General features: G+C 34.5%; 1 protein-coding gene across 1 annotated transcript in view; it reads right to left on the reverse strand.

Annotated features, from left to right (window-relative positions):
- NLK (nemo like kinase) overlaps positions 1–27,389 on the reverse strand; it is a 143,846-nt gene that overhangs the window by 98,570 nt on the left and 17,887 nt on the right.

The following is a 27,389-nucleotide window of genomic DNA, read 5'->3' on the forward strand; positions in this document are numbered from 1 at the left end:
TTAAATCAGATCACTTTTGAAGTTATAAACTTTAGGCATGGTAGAAATGGGATGGTAACTTTCACATAAATTAAGGGTGACTAAATTTTCTGTCTCAGTGAAAGCTCATTTACTTTGCCAACATAAAACTGAAAGACCCACCCACACTCCTTACAAAAATTATTCTGTTTGCAGTATACTCAGTATCAAGTTAACTTTCATTTTTAAATGAGATATAAGTGTAACCAGAGTTTTTTCTCCTTTCATTAGAATTCAGTTATGCACTCTTGGTTAAAAGTAACAAAACCACAAAAGTGTATTTTCATATATTGTTAGTGAGTACAAATTTTAAAAAGTTGCCATCTAATAACATATTCTTCCCCCTTACTCGCAAAGAAAACTGCAACTCTTTTCAGGGCAGAAATGCATTCAACTAAAAAAACATTATTTTCCTTTTCTTCTCAGTTATCACTGCCGAGTGATTCAGTTTTGGCCAATGAAGTATAAATGGAATTATGTGTGATTCCCAGGAAGACTCCTTAAAAGGAAACTAGTAACATGTTTTTCATTGCCTTTAAAAGGGGTAACAGTGACTGGGAAGACAGAAGAAAAAGAAAACTTTATAAACCTGTTTCTTTAGAATTTTGAACCATTCAAATGTCTTACCACATACACGTGTACACATATAAACTCACATGAAAAAAAAAAAAAAAAAACTATAGTAATTTAGCTGAGGATACAGCTCAGCAGTAGAGCAGTTGCCTTGTACAGGCGAGGTCCTGGGCTCCATCCCCAGCACTGCAAAAGAGAGAGCTAGACAGACAGATAGATAGATAGATAGATAGACAGACAGACAGAGAGACAGAAAAACTCATTAGGGTTTAATGAAGAAAAATGGCAATTTTAGTATTCAGAGATCATTACATGAGAAATTTGCTGAGGATGTCAAGTAAACTATCTCAACAAACCAACTAATATACCCACCCCACAACAATTTTTTTAAGGAATTTTTAAGGCAACACAGTATCCAGGTAAACATTCATCTACTCTGCATCTTAAGTTATAAAAGAAAATATTCCAAACTAATAAGTTTGAGTCCAGAACATGATATAAAATAAACACTAGCTATTTCTCCAGAGTAAACCTTACAAATAGAAATATATACTTTCTTCTCTTGTTTGGGTTCAGATTTATTTATTTGAGTGATGCTTTGAAAAATGCCCTTGGTGAGGAGAGGAATAACAGTAACTTTCTCTGCCAGTTGTGGTAAACTATTTCATGGATATGAGTCAGAAAAACTTGCTAACAGAATAGTGTAAACAGGGTAGAGTATGGGAGGCATAAAACATATGATATATCTAATAAATTGAAAACTGTAATCACTTGAAATAAAGAATAAAGCAATTTGCCCAGCATCACCTTTTTTGATGAGTCACACACTAAACTTCAGCGCACTGAAACTGATCTACACAGCATGGAACAATAGTGCAAAAAAATATAAAAGGCAACAATGGTATAGAACTTAATAGCCTACTGACAAGACATAGGCCAGGCAATTCATAAGCCCGGAAGACCTCACCCCCGTTACTCCCTTTCTCTGGACTGGTATTAAGGGGGCTGTATTTTTTTCTATTTCCTGGTTCAATCACTCAATAACTTTCAGATGAGGGGTTGGTTAGACACAATGAAAGAGTCATTTTCTAACTCAAGAAACCTGTTTCATCCTTGTAAGCCAGTGACAGCTAGAAAAAAGTGTGCGGCAACATTTACTAACGACCTACTTTTATGTACCTTTTTCATAAGTATCTCACTTAATCCTTATGATAAATTATAGGGTTGATTCTTTCATTTTCATTTTACAGATGAAAAAACAATACTCAGAGGGGTTGAGGAAGATGCTTATAATCACACAACTACCAAATGCAGAATACTTTGGTGATGGGCCAAGTTGCTGCCTCTGAATCCAACATAAACCCAGTATGCTTTACTTCAATCATCCTGAGTTTCCTCAAATCCTGAGCTAATGGATTTTCTTCACAATCCTAACTAGCTGTACAATGATATGGTTCATTTCTTTCACAGTTGTTTTGTGCTAGGCAGAAAAGGATGCCTACTATCTAGTAGGGAAGAATATGGAGACCACTTGACAATTCTTAAATCTCCCCTCTGTGGCTACTTCTATATGTTTTCTTCATATCATATTAGTTTCTGGCCATACAAAAAAAATGTATTGCTTATTTGGCAATATGACAGAAGTGTGATTTAAAACAATTAATGTACATAAAACCTGTGTTCAAACTCCAAATACTTTAAAATGTTGTACAAAGAATGATTAAATGCATGAACTATAACAAAATATACCTTTGAACAATAAAACACATTAAAGTTACTGATAGAACTTTTAAAAAAATGGATGTGTCTTTACCTTCTGATAAGTTTAGATTTAGCAGATCAGGGCTGGGAACTAAACATCTGATACACACCCCTGGTTAAGCATTCGCTACAAATGCTTAGACTCTATTTTAAATTTATATAGTAACCAAGTACAGGAAACTTCTTTTTGAATGTGATGAAAAGATGACTTCTTCTCAGCATCCCATAAAATAATACTCTTCTCCATTCCAAAAATGTATCTGATTAAAAAGTAACCAAAATCTCCATAAAGTAATCATGTATTACCCTAAGAAAGATGATATTTACACATAAAGATATTGATCCATCACCACAAGGTGCTGTGTTAGGCATTGTCACATAAAACAAAGGGAAAGCCACCCATCCTGTTACCACAAATTTTTCAGTCCAATAATTTAAAAAATTAAATTAGTCTCTAGAGATCAAGTCATTTCATTGGTACATATAATTCTGAAAACAAGTGGAAGATTTAACATAGCTAGTTTTTTACATGTTGAGCAGCAAAATGGATGGTATAGCAATGTAAGTGTGGGAAAAGGCAGATAATAAAACAACATAATAGACATTTCCTCTGCTTTATTTCTATACCATGTGACTATTATTCCAAGTAAACAGTTCTCCACACACACAGTTTTTATGATCAACTAACACACTTTTTAACAAGGGACACAATAGAAACCTTGAACTTAAACTACACAGTAAAACCAATTCTAATGGCTAAAAATTCCCTTGTAAGAGACTATTTAGGTACAACTTTTAGGATAAACGAGAAAATTCTAAGGTGTGCACCTGCATACTTTATATTACTTAGTCATTACAAACGTGTTATTTCCTCAATGTTTACATTGCAAAGCTTTTACAGCCGAGAGCACTCTACTCAATTCAAAAACTGACAGGCTTTAGTGAAGACAAATAAACCTCTTTGGATCATCAACTTTAGAGGTCAACATTAAATTCTGCTCTTCAATTTCAGCTCACATCCAAAGTGATCCTACAATAAGAAGAGCAGCAGGAAACACAGAGGATTGTGCTTCCCTTTTGACCCCACCTACCCCTTTTTCCCAGCTTCCTATTCACAAGGGCAGAGAGGCATCCTGACTTCAGACAAAAGGAACTCATAAAAATGGGATGAACATAGTAACAGAAAACTCATACTTAGGCATCTGGGACTTGTCAAGATGCATTTTGTCAAAATATTTTCTTACAATCCAGGTAACTCAAATGAATTTTTTGCATAATGCTAAACACACAAACACATACTTAGCAGCTAATAATGTTTAAAAACACAAGGTTATATAGAAAAATATTTTCTTTGGCCAGATCTGTCAAAAGTCAGAATTAATATGTTGCAGATGCAACATTTCTATTTAAGGAGTTATTTTAAAAGCAGGAAGAAATTTTGGGATGTGGGAAGCTTCTCTGTGTGCAACTGACAAGTGATGAGGGGTAAAGCATTCCTAACACATGTTCTTGCAGGCTGATTAGCTTAGGGTCATAGAATTTGCTTGGAGATGTCACTATCAATTGCAAACTTGATAATGGGTAACATAAAACCTAATTATCTTTGCTACTCCAGTATATACGTCATCCACCCAAGTGAAGGATCTACAACAGAGGCTTCAGGATAAACCTAAAGGTACATTTTCATACTCTTGCCCCTCAATGAAACTTTCTTTCATTTTTATTTATATTTGTGGTTACATTGGAGGGGGCCACAGTGGGCAGGAAAGAGGTGGGCATTTTATTTTTTAAAGTCATTTATGTCTGTCCTTTAATTTACTACCCTCCAGTATGTATAACCATTAATCACTTGTTAAAAATCCAAGTCCAGTGGCACACACCGGTAATTCCAGTGGCTTGGGAGGCTAAGGCAAGAGGATTACCAGTTCAAAGCCAGCCTCAGCAACTCAATGAGCCCTAAGCAATTCAGAAAGGGCTGGGGATGTGGCTCAGTGGTTAAGTGCCCCTGGGATTCCCCAGTACCCCCCCCCCCCCCAAAAAAAAAAAATCCAAGTCTAAAAGAAAAGCAGATTACCTGAAGGAACCAAACTCCTTGAATAAAAGGCACGCAATTAAAAACTACAGAGAAATCTTTTAGAAGTAACTAATGCTAACATTTTCGGAGTTTGTTTTTGTTTTCAAAAAACTTTCAAAATATTTGACAAGATTATGCACTATACTGATCTGCCAACTTTGCCTCTGAGAAACTGCAAACAAATCAGAGAACTAAAGTGGCTGCAAGAGCTACACTTGATATTGGACCCATCCTGCTTTTCCACTTCATCAGAAACATGAATCTTCCCTGTGCTATGTTCCAAGATTAACCACAACTTTTCCTAGCCAGGCATAATGGTAAATTTAAATTTAAATAATCACCTCTTAAGATTGTCATGGTTCTAGCCTTTGACCAGAGGTGTGGTGGTTAGGGATCATTTTCACAATATGGTGAAAATTAATGAACCTCCTTCTAAAAAGTGACTTATATACACAAACATGCCCAAAACATTGCACACAATTTCTGCAATTTATAGATCTGCTGAAGAGGCTGACTTGCAGGTTAAAAATCAATAATATGGGAAAACGGGATATCCACACACAAAAGGATGAAGTTGATTACTTACCTATACCACATACAAAAAACAACTCGAAATGAATTAAAGACCTAACTGTAAGTCCGGAAACAATAAAGCTCTCAGAAGAAAGCATAAGAGGAAAACTTTACAATATGGAATTTGGCAGTGACTTCTTAAATATGATACCAAAAGTACAGGCAACAAAACAAAACAAAAAAAAAAATTGACAAATAAGACATCAAACTTTAAAAGTTCTGCTTAGCAAAGGAGACAAGAGAATGCAAAGGCAATCTGTGGAATGGGAAAAAATATTTGCAACTTACAAGGAGCTTATTCTAGAAATAGGGGCTAAATTCTAGAATATTTATAAGGAACTCCTACATCTCAATGACAAAATAACCCAACTAAAAAATGGACAAAGGACTTGAATAGACATTTTTTCCAAAACAGACATGCAAAAGTCAACAAGCACTCAAAAAGATGCTCAACATTATGCATTATTAGGGAATGCAAATGAAAACCACAATGAGATAACACTTCTCACCCATTAGAATGGCCATGATCAAAAAACTAAGTATGAGCATTAATAAAAATATGGAGAACACTGGAATGCCTTTGCATATTTGATGAAAATGTAAATAGTTGTCACTACGGAAAATAAAATCGAGGCTCCTCATATATTAAAAAGAGAATTATCATATGGTCTAGCAATCCCACTTCTTGGCATACATCCAAAAGAACTAAGAACAAGATCTTGAGGAGATATTGCACACCTATGATCACCACAGCACTATTTATAATGGCCAAGAGCTGGAAGCATCTGATCATCAACAGATGAAGAGATTAAAAAAATGTAATACACATACACAAACACAAACACAGAATATTATTCAGCCTTTGAGAAGAATAAAATTCTATCACAAGGTACAATTATGGATAAACCTTAAGAACATCATTTTAAGAGAAATATTCCTGTCAAAAAAGATAAATACTATATGATTCCACTTATAGGAGGCATCTAACTCCTAGAAACAGAAAGTAGAATGTGGTTACCAGGGCTGAGGGGAGATGGGAAATGGGGAGTTATTGTCCAATGGGTAGAGTTTAGAGTTTTACAAGATGAAAAAGTTCCAGAAATCTGTTATGCGACAATGTGCCTAAAGTTAACACTACTGTACTGTACTTAAAAATGGTTATAGTAGTAAATTTTATGTCATGTATTTTTATAACAAAAAGAATATATACAGGTTGATTATCCCTTATCCAAAATGTTTAGGACCAGAAGTGTTTAAGATTTCAAAGTTTTTCAGATTTTGGAATATTTGCATAAACTGTATCAGCTGGGCATCTCTAATTCAAAAATCTGAAACATTCCAAACATCATGTCAGCATCTGAAAAAGTTTCAGATTTCAGAGCATTTTGGATTTCAGATTTTCAGATTAGTGATGTTCAACTTGAATGCAGAATCCTTAAAGTGTATGATAAATCTGGGAAGGGAGGCTAATGTCTATTTTCAGAGTTCCTTTGATGCCATGCTATGTCTATAGATGAACCTTATTAACAAACAATTCAAGGAATAAGATAGGGTGTTAAAAATCACATATTTAATGACTACCTTGAGTCTGGTACTGTATAAGATACATTACTTTATCATCTCGTTTAATCTTTCAATAAGCCTCTGAGTAAATACAAAATAAAATAGAAAGTGAGTGAATGGTAATAAGGAGAACAACTATGGGAATACTAAAGTAATCCTGGAATAGGGAGATAACAATAGTGATAAAAGTTACTGGTATCACAGCTGGAATGACCTCTAAAGGTTCTTCAACCATTTCCCGACCGGGGTAAAATCTGCTACCAAGAGGAAGATTTTGGTTTGTCTATGTAATTTCTTTTTTAAAAATGATTAACATGCTGGGCACAAAGGCAAAGATCCCAGCATCTTGGAAGGCTAAGACAAAAGGATCACACAAGTTTGAGGTCAGCCTCAGCCAACTTAGTAAGATCCTAGCAATTCAGCAAGACCCTGTCTTAAAATAAAGCAACCCTGGGTTCAGGTATATTCATGTATGAATATATACAATTACATATTCATATAATCCAGCAATTGTGGTTCTTTGTATTTATTCAAATGAACTTAAAAACTATATCCACATAAAAGCTGGCACATGGATGTTTTTAATGACTTTATTCTCTTTGTAATGGCATAATTATCCAAACTTGGATGCAACCAGTAAGTTCCTCAGTAGGTATATAATTTAACTGTGGTACATCCATACAGTGGAGTATTATTCATAGCTAAAGTGAAATGAGTTACCAAGTCACTAAAAGAAACAGAAGAACCTTAAGTACATTACAAAGTGAAAGAAGTCAAACTAAACTGACTACATACCATATAATTCCAACAATATGACACTGTGGAAAAGGCAAAACTATGGAGGCAGTAAAAACATCAGTGGTTTCCATCAGTTTGGGGGGAAGGAGAAAATGAACAGGTAGGACAGATTATTTTTAGGTCAGTGAAACTATTATGTTTGATATTTTAACATATCACAATGGAGCAAGATGTTTATTGTGTGTGAATGTAGCAGGGCCATGATGGATGGGAACTCTGTACTGTCAGATCAGTTTTGCTGTGAACCTTACTAATCTAAAAAACAGTCTATTAATTCTTTTTAAAAAATGTTTTATAATATAGTCAAATTAGATTTTTATAACCATTTTTATTTCAATGCTTTAAAAATGCATGCTATTTGGAAAGGTTCTAATAACTAAAATTTAATTTCCTTCTATTGGTTATGCAAGGACCCAAACTCCCATTCAGCTGCCTTCACAAAAATAATAATAATAATAATGATAATCATACATGCTTTCTGGGGGTAATGCAGAGATTTACAGTACTTCCTGGATTGAAGAAGTATACTACTTCATAATTTTAGCTGAATGAATGGAGGTATTAATAAGCCTTCAATGCCATACTTGTTTTTCTTTTTTAATTTGTCTCTAAGACCTGAAACTGAAAGCCACCAGTCAGTCATTTGTCATTGGAATTGCTGTAGACATTGTGACAGTCAGGTTAATAGATTACAAACAATGCTCTTGAAGACATTTTATTGTTTCTTTGTTTATTCTTTTCAGTGTTGAAATAACAAATATATACTTTAAGGTAAAACATCCTTCTAAGAACACTGTTACATAAATTCCACCTATAACATGCTTGAGTAAGAAGTGGAACTTTCTGTGAATCTGTATTTCTTAAAAAGAATTAATCTTCTTTCAAAGCTTATAGAAGAGAGGCCTATTATAGTAATATTATAAAAACATGAAAATCTGGAGTTAGTCTATGACCTCTGATATAAAGGAATTATAACATGTTGTCAAAAAGAAGCTGAAGTTCCCAAACACTTTATTCTTTCCAATATTAATGCAAAGTTTAAGTATTTGCTATATCAAATTTGATCAACATACCTAATTTTACCTCTATATTAATGATTTAGATTAACTGGAAGTGTCAGAAACCCAGGTGACTTAGAAGTAGTTATAATTTAACTATTCTAAGACAATAAATTCTCAGGAGTGACTTATTCCCAAAGGCTGGCAAACAAGGGAATGAAGGAGAAATCAGGGAAAGGAGATTTGTACCTAGTATACAAAAGAAAAGTGCATACAGAAGAGAAAAAAGATATGGATATGAACAAAAGAAAGCACCAAAAAGAGGAAACAATTTTTAAAACACTGGTTTGAGATAAAGCAAGCATTAGGCTAGTATAATTTTATTTATATATGGATCTAATTCATTGCTTTACATTACCAAAGTGATTCTCAATCTTCCAATGTTACTTTAGAGGCAAAAGAGAGTAAAATGGTGAGATGAATCCAATTATCCCTTTGGACTCAATTTGGTTGGAAGAAATTGTTTGAATAAAATATGTGTACCAATGATAGTTAACCCTCTCCACTCCATTTCTTTCCTTCCACTGTTCTATAAACCATAGGTTCTGTCTTTAATTATAATTAACTTTCAATTTAAAACACACAGACAGATGCACTGAAATACTCTTGTTACTTTCTCCATCGTTAGGCAAAATATTAGAAGAAAAGCATACAGCTCTCAGCCAGTCACTGTGGTACACACCTGTAATCCCAGCATCTCGGGAAGCCAAGGCAGGAGGATGATGCATTCAAAGCCAGTCTCAGCAACTTAGTAGACCCTGTCTCTAAATAAGTCTTTTTAAAAAGGCTGGGGGACTGGGATTGTGGCTCAGTGACAGCGTGTTTGCCTAGCATGCGTGAGGCCCCGGGTTCAATCCTTAGTACCACATAAAAATAAAATAAAGGTATTGTATACACCTACAACTAAAAAAAAAAAATTTTTTTAGAGTGCTGGGAACGAGGCTCACTGGTTAAGCACTCCTAGGTTTAATCCCTGGTACCCCTTCCCCATCCCAAAAGAGAGAAAAGAATACAGCTCTTACATTATGTTACTTTGTCAACACAAACCACTACAGACATTTGCATACGCCCCAAATTCTAATCACCAATGTTAGGAAATGAGACCTTGGGAAGGTAATTAGGTCAGGAGGTAAAGCTCTCATAAATGGCATTAGTGACCCCATAAAAGAGGCCCCACAGGACTGGGGATATAGTAGAGCTTTGCCTGGCCTGTAAGAGGCCCTGTGGGATCCTTAGCACCACCAAACAAACAAAAAGGCCCCACAGTTGCCTTCCCCCTTGTACCATGTGATTATACAGTGAAAAGGTACCATCTATGAACCAGGAAACAGGCTCTCACCACACAATAAATCTGCTGGTGCCTTGATCTTGGACTTCATGTAGGTTCCCAAACTGTGAGAAAGAAATCTCCATTATTTATAAGCTACCCAGTTTATACTTTCTCTTATAGTGCAAATGGACTAAGACAATGACTTTTAAAACCATCTAAATTTTTAATTTTTTTTTTGAAAAATCCAATATTTCTAAATAAATGAGAAATAACTTGAAAGCAGTCACATTCCTTTTTGGTCCCACACACCAGAACCATCACAACTGTCAGCAAACAAATTTTTCCTTTCCTCAAAACATTTCACCTCATTTAATACACATATGAAAAAAGAAAAAAAAAAATGGACTGTTCACTTTACCAGTCTCAAATTGCTGTTTTCACTATCTGAGAAAATGTTAAAACATAGATTTTGTCTGTTGATGTTTTTAGCTTCTGTTTACATACAACCCCATTCCAAAACAGATGGGAGGTAGCTAAGAGGAAAGCATATAGTGTAAGATTTAAAGAGAGAAGATGGGGAGAGAAGAAAGGAAATCAGAGTCAGGGGAAAGGATGGAAACAGGGTAGAAAAGTTATGAAATGTGTGTGGGGAACCTAGAAGATAGTCTGCACCCAAAATAAAGCTAACAAAGTCCTTAACAGAGGAGGCTGCACGTTTGGCTCTGAACTTCACAGCAGACAAAGCAAGAGGAAAACTTAAGGGTTTTTAGGTTGAGGCATTTTTCACTCAACCATCCAATTTTGTAAAGCAAGACAAGGAAATCTGTAGGCTCAGTAGTTATGTCAAAATTCCAAAGAGATTCAAGGAAATAAAACAGATGAACCCGAGGCACAAATTGTACAGAGATGTTGTCACAATGCTAAGAAGTTTTTATACAGTTGTTCTTGTCTAATAATTTGCACAAGCTTCAAAGACATAGCCCCTCAAAGGAGAGGGGTAGTGAAATGCTACCTTCATTTCTGCCTAGAAATTACTTGCATTTGATTTGGACTTTCTGGCACTGCAAAGGCAGTCTGCTCAACAGTGCACCTTTAATGAAAAGTAGTTGCTAGTTTCACACAAATCGCCTTACAGAGAAGCTTTCCACTGGACAAATATCAAAGACAGTTGTCTGGATCAATTTAATGCTGACAGTCTGTTTTAGAATGTTTTAAAAAACTGAATTGTCTGCCAAATCATATGGTATCAACAAGTTAATACAGCCAATATCCTTATAAGCAACACCAAATTATATCACATATCATTAACTGTTAACATGTCACCAATGGTAAACATGCTGTTATTTTATGTACTACCAAAGAGGAAAAACACTGTTTATTAAAATATGGGATGTGAATGATTATAAGAAACATCCTAGTGAAATATGCTCCTGTAAGCACCATGAACCAGTTAGGTTCGCTTGTGCGCTTACCTTCTTCTCTGACCTGTGCTTTCTCCACTTCATCCCAACCACTATGCTAGTTGGTTTCTCACCAACCTGTTTTTGCTCTTTATCAGGAAATATTCTCACCTCTCTCTTTTTGCACTACTGCTTAACTCTTTTTCCCATCTACATATGCCCAAATATGTGGTGAGGTGGGAGGAGCCAGGCAGAAAAAGTATTTAAAAATCACTTTCTTCAAGAGACACCCAAAGCTCTGTAGATCTCTTTTATTCATTTTAAGTATGTTATAGCCCCAAAACAATTGTATAATCGACCACAGAAAGAAATTTAAATTCAGGCAAAATTAAACAACAACCCCCGAGTCCCCTGCCACCACACCCCCCCCACACACAGTAATCAAGGTCACTGGGGAAATTTATCCATTTCTTTATTTTTAAAAAATAATAACCCAAAGGCAAAAATTCTCCTTGCCGTTCCAGACACAAAGTATGCAATTTTAAAGTGAGTTAAGATTTAAAATTGGGATGTAAATCTCTACTGGTTTCAAAATTATTCCATCCCAGGCCCTCTGGAGATTTACAAGATAGTTAACACTTTAATCATACATTAGTTCCTCCTTAAATGTGACCAACCCAAGCAATTTACCAAATACTAAATGAAATTAACTTCGACAAGTTGAATAAGCTTTAACGGCTTTAAAAGTTACTTTCTGAAAACTAACTGTAAATTAATTTATAAAGGTCCTAGCCAGGAGCTTAATATTTCAAGAGTTAATTATAATAATTTGGAGAACTTGATTCAACAAACTTTAGAGAATGACCATTATGTTCTAGGGACAGAAATAACTAAAATCTGGTTCTCTATTTTACATCTACAGAGATGCCTCTCTTTAAGAAAAGTACACATTACAAAGTATGGAAACAAAAATAATAAAGTAATTCATTCTGTCTGGAGGTACAGATAGGGATGGGAGTTGAACCAGAAAAGAACACCTACAAAAGCAGCACAGGGAAAATGAAAGAGAAAGATGTGCTTACCATAATTGAAATCAGGGAAGATGATTCCAAACTTGTACACAGGGCTAAATATAGACTTTACTTTTCCCTTTAAAACACACCTTGTAACATTTCAAAAATAGCTTAGAGGTAACTCCCAAACATACACAACAAATACAAGTAAATTTAGTTGAAAAATGTACCTAAAGATGCTGGATCTTTAAAAATATATGGCAAACCTTGGGGAAGGCAAAGGAATTCCTGGAGGGCAAAAATAAGAAGAAATAAAAATTTACCAGAGTAACACTACAGCCAGAATTTTCCCTAGTTATTGGCTAATCTTTGATAGACAAAGTCTAGGTTTTTAATGGATCACTTGCCGAGACGTCAGGAAAACCACCTGGAGCCCCTAGCAGGAAGACTTATTGGATTATCAACACCTTTATAAATATGCCAAGACCCCAACCCCATCTGGCAAGGATGCAGCAAATTGGAAAGGGGGGGGGGGACCCTCATTCTCCAGAGATAACGGGAATAAGCACTTGGTAGAATTGTAAAATAGAAACAGTCTCCACTGAACTCTTAAACACAAGTTTGTACCCCTGTGGGGCTAAAATTCAACCTAGTCATTTGGCCTGGAAAACCTCAAGTCAAAAATTTACTTAAAAACAGACGCTCAAAGACACTCTAGACACTCAAATAGAAGAGGAAGAAGAGGAAGGAGGAGGAAGGAGGAGAAGGAGGAGGAGGAGAAGGAGGAGGAGGAGGAGGAGGAGGAGGAGGAAGAGGAAGAAGAAGAGGAAGGAGAAGGAGAAGAAGAAAAAGAAAATCTAATTTCCAGCCTCAAAAAATTGTAACAAAAAAAGTTCCAGTGACCATGAGTATACAATTTTAAAAATCAACAGAGAAAGAATAAACTCCTTTAAGTAAGAGACAATGAACAGCTAGGTGTGGTGGCATAAACCTATAATCCCAGCTATTCAGGAGGTTGAGGTTGGAGGATCACAAGTTGGAGGTCAGTCTCAGCAACTGAACAAGACCCTGTCTCAAAATAAAAAATGAAAAGGGCTCCATGGTAGAATTCCCCTGGGTTTTATCGTTGGTATTGGTGGAACAAAAAAAAGACAATGAACAAGAACAAATTATAGAAATGGACCAACAAAGCCTGCAGGTAAAATAATTACCCAATGCAAAAATGGAATATGGAGTATTTGCAATATGCTTTAAGAAATAAAATAGGGGTGAAAAACAGTTGAAGGAATAGGAGATTATTAGTAGGTTTAACACAATACTTATTACCTATGGACTTTAAACATGCATGTTAAAATTTCTAAAGCAATTGAAAGAACAAAATAAGGTGTGAAACTTTCAAATAACATAGAGGTGGAAAATCTCAAGTAATTCATAATAAGGTAAATAAAGAGAAAAATATGAATAGATGAATAAGATGGTAGAAATAAATTTAAAAGATTAATACAATCAGCCCTAAGTATTCATGGACTCTACATAGGGATTCAACCAACCAGGAATCAAAAATACTCAGGAGGGCTGGGGAGATAGCTCAATTGGTAGAGTGCTTGCCTCATAAGCATAAGGCCATGGGTTCAATCCCCAGCACCACACAAAACCAAAAACAAAAAACCTCAGGAAAAAAAATGCTTCTGTACTAAACATGTAGAGAAAACAGACGGTTTTTATTCTTGTCATTATTTCAAAACAAACAACTATTTACGTAGCATTCATTTTTATAGGTCCTATAAGTACTCTAAAGATGATCTAAAGCATTACAGGAGGATGTACCTAAGTTATAAGCAAATACTATGCCATTTTTATGTAAGGGACTTGAATATCTGTGAATTGGTCCTGGAACCAATCCCTCAGATATAGCAGAATGACAGTATTCATGAATGACATGTATGGATAAGTACCTCACTTAAAAGACTGTCAACACGAGATTTTAAAAATTAAGTATACATTGTTAACCTGGAATACATAAAATAAAAGCACATGGAAGTGTTGAAAGTAAAAGGATAATAAAAAGAGAAGTTAAAAAAAAAAAAAAAACACCAATAAAACACTAAACAAAGAAAACTGGTTAACTATTTCCAGTGAGCATGAAGTAAGAAACAATGTTTTTCCTTAACAAATAAAAAATAGTTTTTGTTGGTTGGCTGGTTAGTTAGGTAGCTATATATGAAAAGTAAGAACTCAAAGAATGTAAATAAACTAAATTCCAGAAAGAGACAAGTCCTTGCTAAGAAAGAAAATACTTCAACTCCTTTTCATCCCTGAGGAACAATCAGGGGAGGAACAAAGCGGCCACTGAAAGGGGCAAGAAGAAACAAACAAAATCTTTTACCAAATTGTCACTGGTTAAAAGTAGTTTGATTAATTACAAATCTGAGAATTTCTAGCTCCAGAGTTTATACCCAGTCTGCTGAGTCTTTCTCAAAGGACCTTCATGTATGACACAGCAGGACTACTGACAATATCCAACTCAAGTAACAAGGCACCTTGATTTAGTGTAAGGTTGGAGACAGGACAGGAAGGCCCCTACTAGTCATCAACAGAATTTTTCATAGAAATTGACAATCTGATTCTATGATATGGAAATGATGAGTTTCTATAATAATGAAAACATTCTTGAATGAGAACAAAATTTTTAGAGGAACTGCACTGTCTGATTTCAAGAGTCACTTTAATTTCAGCGATTCTCTACCAAGGGTGATTTTTGTTCCCTAAAACAAATATGTCTGGAGACATTTGTTGGTTGTTACAACCAGAAAGATGCTACTAGCATCTAGTGGGTAGAGGCCAAGGATACTGCATAACCTATAACAACACAGAATTGCCTCCCACAACAAAGAATTATCAAGTCCAAAATGGCAACAGTGCGAAGATTGAGAAACCCTCTCTAAAACTATAATAATCAATACAATGTGGTATTTACAATAGACAAATGAAACAGAATAAAACTACATTCCTATTTACATAGTCAACTGATTGTCCACAACAAATTAAAGTTTTCAATAAGAAAGTCTTTAACAAAAGTTGTTGTGAGAACATTACCAGTATTTAAGGGGAGGGGAGGCTGACCTCAACATCAACAATAAAAACTCCTTAAACTCTTCCCTTTCTCCATATACAAAATAAATGAAGATGGAAAGTGACCTGAACATAAAAACTAAAACTTCTAGGAAAAAAACAAAGAACACTTTCATTACTTTAGAGTAGGCAAGATTTCTAATAAAGACCAAAAAGCACTAACAATAAGAGAAAAAAATCAATACATGTAACTTCTCCAAAATAAACATCTCTGTTCATCAAAAGATACTGTTAACAAAAAACAAAAGGCAAATTTCTGACAAGGAAAAAAATACTCAGAATATATTTGTCTATTAAACACGTAACTGAGCCAGGTGCAGTAGCGCATGCCTGTAATCCCAGCAGCTCAGGAGGCTGGGGCAGGAAGATCAAGAGTTCAAAGCTAGCCTCAGCAATTTAGTGAGGCCCTAAGATTCAGTGAGACCCTGTCTCTAAAAAAAATATAAAAAGGGCTGGGGATGTGGCTCAGTGGTTAAGCACCCCCTGGGTTCAATCCTTGGTTCCAAAAAAAAAAAAGTACTCACAAAATAACAATAGACTCTCTGCAGTGTAGTACTAATAACAATAACTCAATTTTTTGACTTGGACAGGAAACTGGAACAAACATTTCAAAAAAAAGATACCAACAGTCAGTAAACATGTGAAAATGAACCAAAAATCATTAGTCATCAAGAAAAATGTAAGTTAAATCCAAAATGAGACACCATTTCATACACACTAAAATGGTCACATTCAGACTATCAAATATTGCAAGGAAAATGCCATGAATTGGAACTTGCATCTTTGCTGGCAGTATGTAAAATGGTAAAACTACTTTAGAAAACCGTTCAGTGGTTTAAATAAAGTAATATATTTACTCCACAACCCAGTAGTTTCACACCTAGATTTCTGTCCTCAGAGATATATATTCACAGAGACTTAGATAAGAATATCCTAAAACCTGAAACAGAAGGATGGATTAAATTGTGCTATATTCATACAGTGAAATATGATTCTGTAATAAAAGCAGAAAAAAAAAATCCAAAATATTGATAAATGCAAGCAGCAAGGATGAATTGCAAAAAGATGTAGAGTGAAAGAAGCCTGGAATGTAAAATATGTACATTTGTATTGTACGATTTTTCTACATAAAATCTAACAAGTGAAACTAATCAAAGATGACAGAAACCAAAATAGTGGTTGCCCAGTACATGGGAAAGGGATGCCATGGTTGGAATTTAGTGAGTGAACTTGCCCAAGGGTTTGAAATCTCGGTTGGGAGTCTGGCTGAAATCTGATAAAAATGCTCTGTATCTTGATTGGAATGGTACTATGTCAAACTCATCAAAATGGATACTTCTGTATACTCTGTTACATGTAATTACAATTTTCAGTTTTTAAATTAATTTTTAAAAAGTAAAAGTGGCAGCTGCATTAGTACTGCATTACTAAGAGATAAACAAACCTGTGGGAAAAGAGTTTGAGATAAGACAAATGCATATTTAAAGGCTCAATAGAAAGATATAACTTCTAAATTTATATGAACTTGGGCTGGAGTTGTGGCTCAGTGGTAGAGCACTTGCCTAGCATGTGTGAGGCACTGGGTGTTGATTTCTCAGTACCACATATAATAAAATGAATAAAATAAAGGCCCATCAACATCTAAAAAATTATTTTAAAAAAATTTATATAAACCTAATAAGCTTCAAAATACAGCAAAAGACAGAAGAAAAATTCACTGGAGTTAACAGATTTTAATAATATATTTATCAACAGAAAATTATACATATAAAATGTACTTAATTTTATAAGGCATATAATATTTAAACAATACAATTGGTAAATATCTAGTGGACATATAACATACATAAACAACTGCAGGATAAACACACATTTTAAACACAATAAAATATTTCTAAAAATTGATCACATATAAGTCCACAAGGTAAATCTCAACAAATTCCTAAGAAAATGGTATCAATCATACATATCATGTATTCCAATCACAACAAAATTATATCACAAGATAGTAACTTGAAAATATCACTTTAGAAAATTAAAAGTGTACTCTGATATAACTTATGGGTTAAAGAAATGTGATAAATGTAAATATACCGACTGATTTTTTTTTCTGAAAAGTGCAAAGGCAAATAAATCAATGGAGAAAGGCCAGGATTTCAATAAACGGGACTGGAACAATTGGATAATCATATATTTTTTAAAAAGTTAGAAGCTCTACCTAAATATCACACCTAGTACAAAAATTAACTCAATGCTGGGCGTGGTGGCACACACCTGTAATTCCAGTGGCTTGGGAAGATGCAAGGCAGAAGGCAGAAGGTTTGAATCCAAATTCAAACCTCAACAACTTAGCACGGCCCTAAGCAACTAAGCGAGTCCCTGTCTCTAAATAAAATATTTAAAAAGCACTGGGGAATGTGGCTCAGTGGTAAAACATCCCTGGGTTCAATTCCTGGTACCAAAAAAAACAAAACAAAACAAAAAAACAAAAAACCAACTTAAAACATGAAACACAGTGTACAGCATAAAGCACTAAACTATAAAACATTCAGAAGAAAACAGGAGAAATGTTCATCTAAGTGAAGCAAAGTGTTTTTAAATGTAACATCAAAAGCATGATTTGTTAAAAGAAAAAAAAATGATCAACTGCACTTCACCAAAATTAAAATGTCTGCATTGCAAAAGACACTATTCAGAGAATTAAAACAAACAAACAAAAAACAACAAAGTAAAATGAGAGCGGTGGTTCAGGCTGGTAATACCAATGACTCCAGAAGCTGAGGCAGAAGGCTCTCAGGTTCAAAGCCAGTCTCAGCAATTTAGCAAGGCCCTAAGCAACTTACCAAGACCTTATCTCAAAAACTATAAAAAAAAAAAAAAAAAAGAAAGAAAGAAAGAAAGGAAGAAAGAAAGAAAAGATCACATCAATGTTTATAGTAGTTCCATTCACAATAGCTAAACTATGGAACCAACCTAGATGCCCTTCAACAGATGAGTGGATAAAGAAAATGTGGTACATACACACAATGGAATATTACTCAGTCTTAAAGAAGAATGAAATTATGGCATTTGCACATAAATGGATGGAACTCAAGAATATCAGGATAAGTGAAATAAGCCAACCCCAAAAACCAATGGCTGAATGTTTTCTCTGATGATCAGATATTGATCCATAGTGAGGGGTGGGCAGGGAAGAATGAAAGAACTTTGGATTATGCAGAGGGGAGTGAGGAGAGGAGTGGGGCGGTGGGGATGAGAGAGACATTATAACCCTATCTACATGTATGACTACACTACTGGTAATGACTCAGCACCATGTACAGTCAGAGGAATAAGAAGTTATGTTCCATTTGTGAACAATGTGTGAAAATGCATTCTACTGTCATGTATAACCAATTACAAAAATTTTTTAAAAATTAAAAAAGGGGGGGCTGCTGGGCATGTAGCTCACTGGTAAAGTACCCCTGGGTTCAATTTCTAGTACCAATACATATATAAATAAACTAACTAACTACAAAGTAGGAGAAAATATTAGCACATCACACATCTGAAAGATGACATTCATACTATTAGAAAGATTACTCAAAACCTAGTGTTAGGCTGAAGTAGATATTAACTCAGTGATAGAGTGCTTGTCTAGCATGTGCAGGAACCTAGGTTCAATTTCCAGTACTGAAAACAAAATAAAACAACAAAAAAAACTAAGATTAAGGAAACGAACAATCCAATTAAAAAAATGGGCAAAGGTTTGAACAGACTCTTTACCAAAAAGATATACATATGGCTAATAAACACTTGAAAAGATGCCAAACATCTTTGGACATCTGAGAAATGCAAAATCACAATGATACAGCACTACATCTACTAAAAAGGCTATAATTGGGCAGTAAAACAGAACACTATCAAATGTGGACAAAGATGCAGAGCAACTAGAACTCTCATACTTTGCTCATGGAAACCATACAACTTTGGAAAACAGTTTGGCAGTTTCTAATAAACTTAAAATAGTCTGACACAGCCAATACACTCCTGGGTATTTGTCCAAAAGAAATGAAAGATCTATAATGAATGTTCATTCCAATTTTGTCAAAAAATTAGAAATAAATGTCCATCAAGAGTTGAAAGATTTTTAAGTTACAATATATGAATACAATTGGAGATGAATAAACTATTGATACATGCAACACAGGTCATAAAATTTAAATGTGCCCATTGGATCTGGTACCTAACTGCTAATTAAAAGGACACTAGTCATTTATTTGTCAGAGCAGTTTTGAGATGTATGGTAGATGTAGAAATGATTGTGCAGTGGACTGATAATAAATGAGAGGTGAAGAAGTAGTGACAGTGATTGAAGACTACATTTTTCCAGAAACCTGGCTTTGAAGGGAAAGAAAAAAGTTTAGTTTGGTATTCTAAAAGATGATGAAGGTTGAATTTAGGGATGAATTTAGGCTAAAGGGAAAGTACTGCAGAGAGACAAAGGCTGAAAATTGAGGAGAAAAAGGTAATAGATGGACCAAAGTCCTTGGGAAAACTGGAAGAGAACAGGATCCAGGGACAGAAAAGTAGAAGAAAGCTAAGTATGTTAATATAAACCTGTCTGTGGGTGGAACAGGAAGTTATCCATTTCCTGCATCCTTTGGCTTTATTTTCTCTATGAAATAGCAGATGAAGTCATCTGTAGAGAGTGAGGAAGAGGTGGAGTAGGAATTTGACAAGAGTGGTGGAGGTTTGAAAATAGTCAAGTGAGCAATGGAGAGAAGTTTAATGCTTCCTAGAGAGTGATGAAGACCCAGCAAAGGTTATAAACCATGAACCATGTCAAATTACCATAAAAGTTCCTAAATGTCTAGACATGAGCCTTGTATAAGTTATGAAATAAGGAGATATGTATTTATTCATCACTGTGAACCTGTAATAAAGTCTAGGTTCACAAAAGGAATAGCACTGACCTAGGCTGCCATAGCTACCTTCTCTCAACTCTTGATTCTGTTCTACTCCAAATGATTCTCCTTACAACTAATTGCCTGAGCAGTTAAAGAGAAATCTGATCATTTTAATCATCTATTTTATTTTGGTGTCAGGTACTGAACCCAGGGGTGCTTAACCACTAAATTCCAAGCCCCCCCAACACACACACACTTTTAAACTTTGAGACTGGGCCTCACTAAGTTCCTGAGACTGGCATTGAACTTGCATTTCTACCCTAGCCTCCTGAGGTGCTGGGATTACAGGCACATACCACCGTGCCTGGCCCTTAATCATCTGTTTGAAAACATTCAATAGTTTCCTAGATTCAGACAAAATCTGAAGGTATTTATGTAGCAAACAAGGTCCTTCATAACTGAACCTCTTATTCTCATTCATAGCAATCACTCCCTCATCCTACATACTGAACTAATTCCAGGTCCCCACACATGTCTATGATCTCTCATTGTGCCTATGATTTTGTATGTGAAATTCCTTCTGTTTGAGTTGTCCTTCCCCCTCATTCCCTAACCTTTTCTTTATCAAAATTTAACTCAGGGCTGGAGATAGCTCAGTTGGTACAGTGCTCGCCTCGTAAGCACAAGGCCCTGAGTTCAATTCTCAGCACCGCAAAAAAAATAAATAAATAAATAACTCAGATGTCATTCCCATAATTAGTCTACTACAAAAAAATTCACTGCATAACCACAAGGGTTCTATTAACAACCTAATACTGTGAACAGTGTCCCCTCAGAATTGTCCAAACTGAAGTCTTAGATATTCCATCTGTTTAACACAGTAAGCCATCCTATGCATACCTGTATATACATCTTAAAATTTTTTTAAACAAATATTCAAGTATAAGTTTCTTCCAAGTAGGATTGCATTAAGAAAGCTTCCTTGGCTTCTCACATTAGATAAGGCACCATAATCAATGTTTTTCTCCATAAAGCAAAGGTGGTAAATGCTAATTAGATAATAATTAAACAGCTAATGTTTACCTATAGATGAGATATTGTAGCATTTTACTGCATGGTCACATTTCATTTTCATAAGTACCTGAGATAGGTACCATTATAATTCTCTATTCTATAGAAGAAACTGAGGCGCAAAGCAGTAAGCAACTTGCTGAAATCATACTACCAATAATAAGTAGGAGAACATGAATAAACCAGCAGCCTAGGTAGACTAACTTTAAGACTCTGTACTTAAAATAATTTATTTCATTTCTGCCTTTTCTGCTTTACACTATATTAATTTTGTTCCAAGTGCATCCTCAGTGCCCAAAGTCTAGTACACAGGTCTTCATCAATATGTTTGCTAATCTAAATTCAGATCTTTATAATTTATCCCTACTAAATTTCTGCTTGTCAATTTCTGCCTATAATTTTATAGCACTCTATCTAATACCTGTCATCTATTACATTAGGCTTCTTTTCCTGGCTCCCACTGATCTATAAGTTTGATAAGGCTTCTATGTTATGCAAATTAATCAATAAAATGACACAAACTCCTACACTAAGGTCAGAAATTGTTTTTGACATCTTAAATGTGGACATCCAACCAACTACTTAACCAAAATCATAACTATTTAAGAGCTTTAAAGGTGTAAAGAATAAACCCATTACTTTGGTAGGCGTTTTTCATAACACATGATTTACCTAAACCTTTGTCAAGGTTTGCAGTTTTTCAACAGGTAAGTCAACACTCTTAACATTTCATTCAGTTAATTATTTCTTATCTTCCAAAGCACTTCTCAGAATTTCTCATCTTGGCTAGGCAGGTTGTGCTCACCTGTTATCCCAGCGGCTTGGGAGGCTGAGGTAGGAGGATCGCAAGTTCAATTCCAGCCTCAGCAACTTAGCAAGGTCCTAAACAACTCAGAGACCCTGTCTCTAAATAAAATATAAACAAGGGCTGGGGTTGTGGCTCAGTGGTTGAGCACCTCTAAGTTCAATCCCCATACCAAAAAGAAAAAAAGATTTTCTCATCTTGTCCTAATTCCTTTTTGCTAACCCTTCCATTTATCACAAAGCTCCAAAGAAGAAAGAGTGAGGAATAAAATATTCCATATTACTATTTGAACTTTCATGAAGATGAGTGAATAAAACTTCCACAAGTGTGATTCTACAAACAACATCTTTGGCAACAAGAATTAAGGACTTTATACAGTAAGACAAATGCAAACAACAACATAATAGAACTTTCAGCTATAAAATTACTTCCCATCCAGGAGGGCATTTCAGGGAAAACTTAGGAAAATGAAAGTTCAATAAAATATATGTTTTAAAAACCCAAACCTAAAGAAGTGAGTGGACTGTAGAAAAAACTATATATAAAAATATATATATATATAAATCACAACTCAGAAGGAACTACTTCTAGCAATTCCTGGACAGCTTTGGCAATTTAGGGAGACCTATCTCAAAATAAAACATTTTTTTAAATGGCTGGGGATTTAGCTCAGCAGTAGAGTGTCCCTGGATTCAATCCCCAGTACTACAATCAATCAAAAAAAATTGATAAATAAAAAATCATCCTCAATTTTTAATCACTTTTCTTCTTGGATGCCACATTAAACTTTATAACAAGTATGCTACCACAAGACACTGTTAATACATGTTTATTTGGGTATCAATTGTAATAAAAATATAAACTAACAAAAAATATAAGGGATGACTTCTTAAAAGATACAAAACAGTTGTCAATCTACCTTCATTTAAGTTTTTAAGTTATTTACCCCAGTTTGTGTGAATCATACTATAATACACATGGCTTTAATATTAAACTTTTCCTCATTATCCGAAGACAACCATAATGCATTTTATTAATTTGAGAACATTTACTTAAAACATTGTACAAATCCAAGTTTTGGTTTTTAAAAATAAGAAATTTTTTTTAAAAAATCTGTAATTTTCACTTTAAGAGTCTACAGTCATCCTTGGACTTTCTAATTGTTATAGAAAGCTCAATAATAGTATTTATAGGGCTGTGGTTGTGGCTCAGTGGTAGAGCACTCACTTAGCATGTGTGAGGCACTGGGTTCGATCCTTAGCACCACATAAAAATAAAAAAATAAAATAGAGGTATTATGTCCATCTACAACTAAGTTTTTTTTAAAATAGTATTTATATTCAGTGAAAGAGAACTAAACAGAAGAAAATGGGTAAAACATATTAGATGCAGAACTCTTTTGACCACACAGGTAATAAAACTCAGAATTAAGTCACTAAATAAAGACTATAGATTTACCTAAGAAGAATTCTAAGGCAAGTGCCAGCGACCCATGCTACCTACCTATAACTGCTTTACTCCCTCCCTCAGTACCCCCTTTTCTAAAATTTTAATACTTTCTTATTTTTATTTGTGCAGTTTTTAATAGACATAGCCTCCCAAACTTTCCCCACTAAATTACATAGCATTATTTTCAAAAACTTAATTTTATGATAATTTGAACAATTCAACACATCCCATACTATAGCAAAACTAAGTAAGAATCCATTTGTAAGCCATTACTTTCTTCTAGTGTACTGGATGAAATGATCTCTTTGTGTCTCTTCTACTTTAGAAGCACAAAATAATGTTTCTAAGGAAATAAAGTTGTATTTTTAGTTTTAGGATATGTACAGATACCATGAAACATGTCTTACAGCTGAGACCCCCCCCCATACATTAAACCACATAACTCTCAAATCAAGTTAGAAACTTAAGTGATACTGCATGCTACTTCTGCCACTAGCACTGTTGAATTATAACTAAAGCAACAGAAAGATCACCTCTGGGATCATTCAAGGCCATTTAAAAAAAAAAAAAAAAATCGGGAGCTGGAGTTGTGGCTCTGTGGTAGAGTGCTTGTCTGGCATGTGTAGAGGCCCTGGGTTTGATCCTCAGCACCACATATAAGTAAATAAACTAAAGGATCCAATGACAACTAAAAAGTAGTTTTAAAAAATTTGCTTCTAAGATTATAGACTCCTACTAAAAATATTTCATAGAATTACAAAATAGTAAAAACAGAAACTGGAAAAAACTAGTACTTCAACCTTCAACTCTCAACAGTCTGACTCAGGAAATCTACTTACAATTAATTGGTCCTACCAACATCTTTCATATACATGTTCCTAAAGCATTTTATTAAGAATTATTTATCTGAGGGTGCAGCTTTTATGTAACAACCAGTGCTCAGTATTAAAATTCAAAGGTTACTCACACCCAATTTCCCTAAAATGGAAGCCCCTCAAACTCAATTTAAGTTAATTTTAATACAAAAACAGTTTTATTTGGTATGGTAAACTAAGCAGTGAAACTTGCTGTGAATATACTTTGATGCTATTAAGGATACCATAAAAGTTTCCTACAGAGAGATTTAAGAGGTATACCTCAAAGAAGGCAATTTAAAATTTAACCTAGTTCAGCCTTTCCTCCAGTTTGACAAGCTTAAATAAATGGGGGCAATCATACTCTTGTATGAATATAGATTTTTGTATAAACTCGTATTCATCTGTTCCCTCAAAGATTCATTAAAAGTTTGACAAAGACTAAAACAAACTCATTTCAATTATTTGTCAATTAGTTGTTAATTGTTCTGCATTCTTCCATTTATACCTTTCTCTAAAGTGTTCAAAAGTACTATAAATTTCATTTAATATTCAAAATTTGAATAAGTCCCAAAATAAATAAAATTAACAATATAGTTAAGGGACTTAGGGGATGGATGGTGGAATCGTTCTAAAATTGGATGATGGTGATGGTTGCAAAACTCTATAAAAATTCAACTGAGTATTTTTTTGATGTTTTTAGATATACATGACAGTAGGATGTATTTGACATATTATACAGAGTTCAACCATTACAATTCTGATTCCATTCTTGTGGTCAAACATGATGTGGAGTAACACCGGTTGTAATTCATATATGAGCATAGGAAAGTTATGTCCGATTCCTTCTACTGTTCACTTCAGTATTTTAAATGGGAAAATTTTGTACTGTGTAAATTATACTTCAATAAAATTGTCTTAAAAATGAAGCATGAAAAGAATGAGAAGACAAGTCACAGATTAGAAGAATACATTGTAAACCATGTATCTGAAAGGGGACTGGTCTCTAGAATACATAAAGAACTCTTACAATTAAATAACAAAAAGAAAAATAAACAACATTTTTTAAATAGGCAAAGGCTCTGAATAGACATGTCTTCAAAGAAGATACACGAACAGCCAATAAGCACATGAAAATATATTCAACATCATTATGTATCAGGGGAATACATTAAAATCACAATGAAGTACCACTTCACATGCATCCTTGTCAGGTTATAATAAAAAGATAGCCAGGAAACAGTGAAATCTGTCTGTATCTCAGCGACTCAGGAGGCTGAGACAGGAGGAATGCAAGTTTCCAAGCCAGCCTCAGCAACTTAGTGAGGCCCTAAACAACTTAGAGAGAACCCTCTCTCGAAATAAAAAAAAAAAAATATGAAGGGCTTGGGGACGTGTCTCAGAGGTTAAGCACCCCTGGTTCAATCCCTAGTTTTAAAATAGGTAAGAAGTTTGGCAGGATGTAGGGAAATTAGAATGCTCATACACTGCTGTAGGAATGTAAAATGGTGCTACTGTTTTGGAAAACATCTGGCAGTTCCTCAAAATTAAACATAGGGTCTTCATATGATCCAGTAATTCTACTTCTAGGTACAAATACCTGAGAAATGAAAACGTATATCCATACAAAACTTGGACAACAATGTTCATAAGGAGTACTATTCATAACAGCCAAAAAGTACAAACAATCCAATGTTCAATAACTGATAGGTAAACAAGATCAAACACCCAAACAATGGAATATCATTCAGCCATAAAAAGGGAAGAAGCACACATACATGAATGAATCTTGAAAACCTTTTACTAAGTGAAAAGCCAGTCACAGGAGACCAACATTCCATTTATAAGAGTCCAGAACAGTTAAATCTACAGAAACAGTCAACTGGTGGTGGCCTGAGACTGGGGATTTACAGTGAATGGGGAGGTGATTTACTAATGGGTATGAAATTTCTTCTAGGGATAATGAAAATGTTCTAGAAATTAAAATGAAAATTTATTCTGTAGAGACCATTAAATTGAACACTCTAAACAGTTACATTGTTGATATGGAATTATATCTTTAAAATCCATTTTTTAAAAAAGTAAGTTATAATAAACACAAAAATCTAAAAAAAAAATCTATCACAAAAATCTGGTTTCTTCTTGGTAAGAAATAGAATGGGCAGAAATGGGATAGGGAGGTTCTTAAGGGCAGCTTCAATAGTGTTGATTATGCTCTATTTCTTAGGCTGGGTACTATTTTCATGGCATTTTATTCTTCACAAACTCCATCAAATATTTTTATACATATCAATATTATATTGTTTAGAACTAGGTTGAAGCCCTATTACTCCATCAAATTTTTTTATACATATCAATATTACATTTTTTAGACCTAGGCTGAAACCCTATTCTGCCACTTAGCTGTGCAGCCTTGAGCAAGCTACTTACACCTCTCTGAGCTCTAATTTTCTCAGAGAGGAAAGGACTCTACACCATGTACCTCCTCTTGGAGTTTTTCTTCTTTTCTTTTCTTTCTTTTTTTTTTCCCCCTTTTTTTTTTTTTTTTTTTTCCTTCAGCGCTGGGGATCAAACCCAGTGTCTCCCACATGCTAGGAAAGAGTTTTACCACTAAACTACATTCCTAGTCTCTGAGGGTTACTCTTTAAAATAAAGAAACGTGACAGGTTTCTTTACAGTAGAAGTTTTTATTTTAAAATTCAAAGTGAGAATCTGTAATCTCGTCTCACTAAAATAACTAGTATTGACAGATATCGTTAGACCTTTGAAACATATGAGTAATATTTATATCTTGAGGGGACAATCTCTGATATTGACTTTCACTTAAATTGTGGACATCTTTCAAAGATCCTCCATTATTTATAGACATTTAGGTTACTTTCAATCTGGAAGGATTGTAAATAACATTAAATGGACATCTTTATAAATATATCTTTGTATCTAAACTCAATTGTTTCTTTAGTCAAAAGATATGTACATTTAATTTTGAGAAAATGTTCTTCTATCAAGGCTCATCCGTCTACACTATCATCAATTTGATGTTTTTGAACATTAAATATTTCTTCAATGAACTGTCCATTCTCTCGCA

The sequence above is a fragment of the Sciurus vulgaris genome (genome assembly GCF_902686455.1).
Source record: "Sciurus vulgaris genome assembly, chromosome: 3".
Taxonomy (NCBI): domain Eukaryota; kingdom Metazoa; phylum Chordata; class Mammalia; order Rodentia; family Sciuridae; genus Sciurus; species Sciurus vulgaris.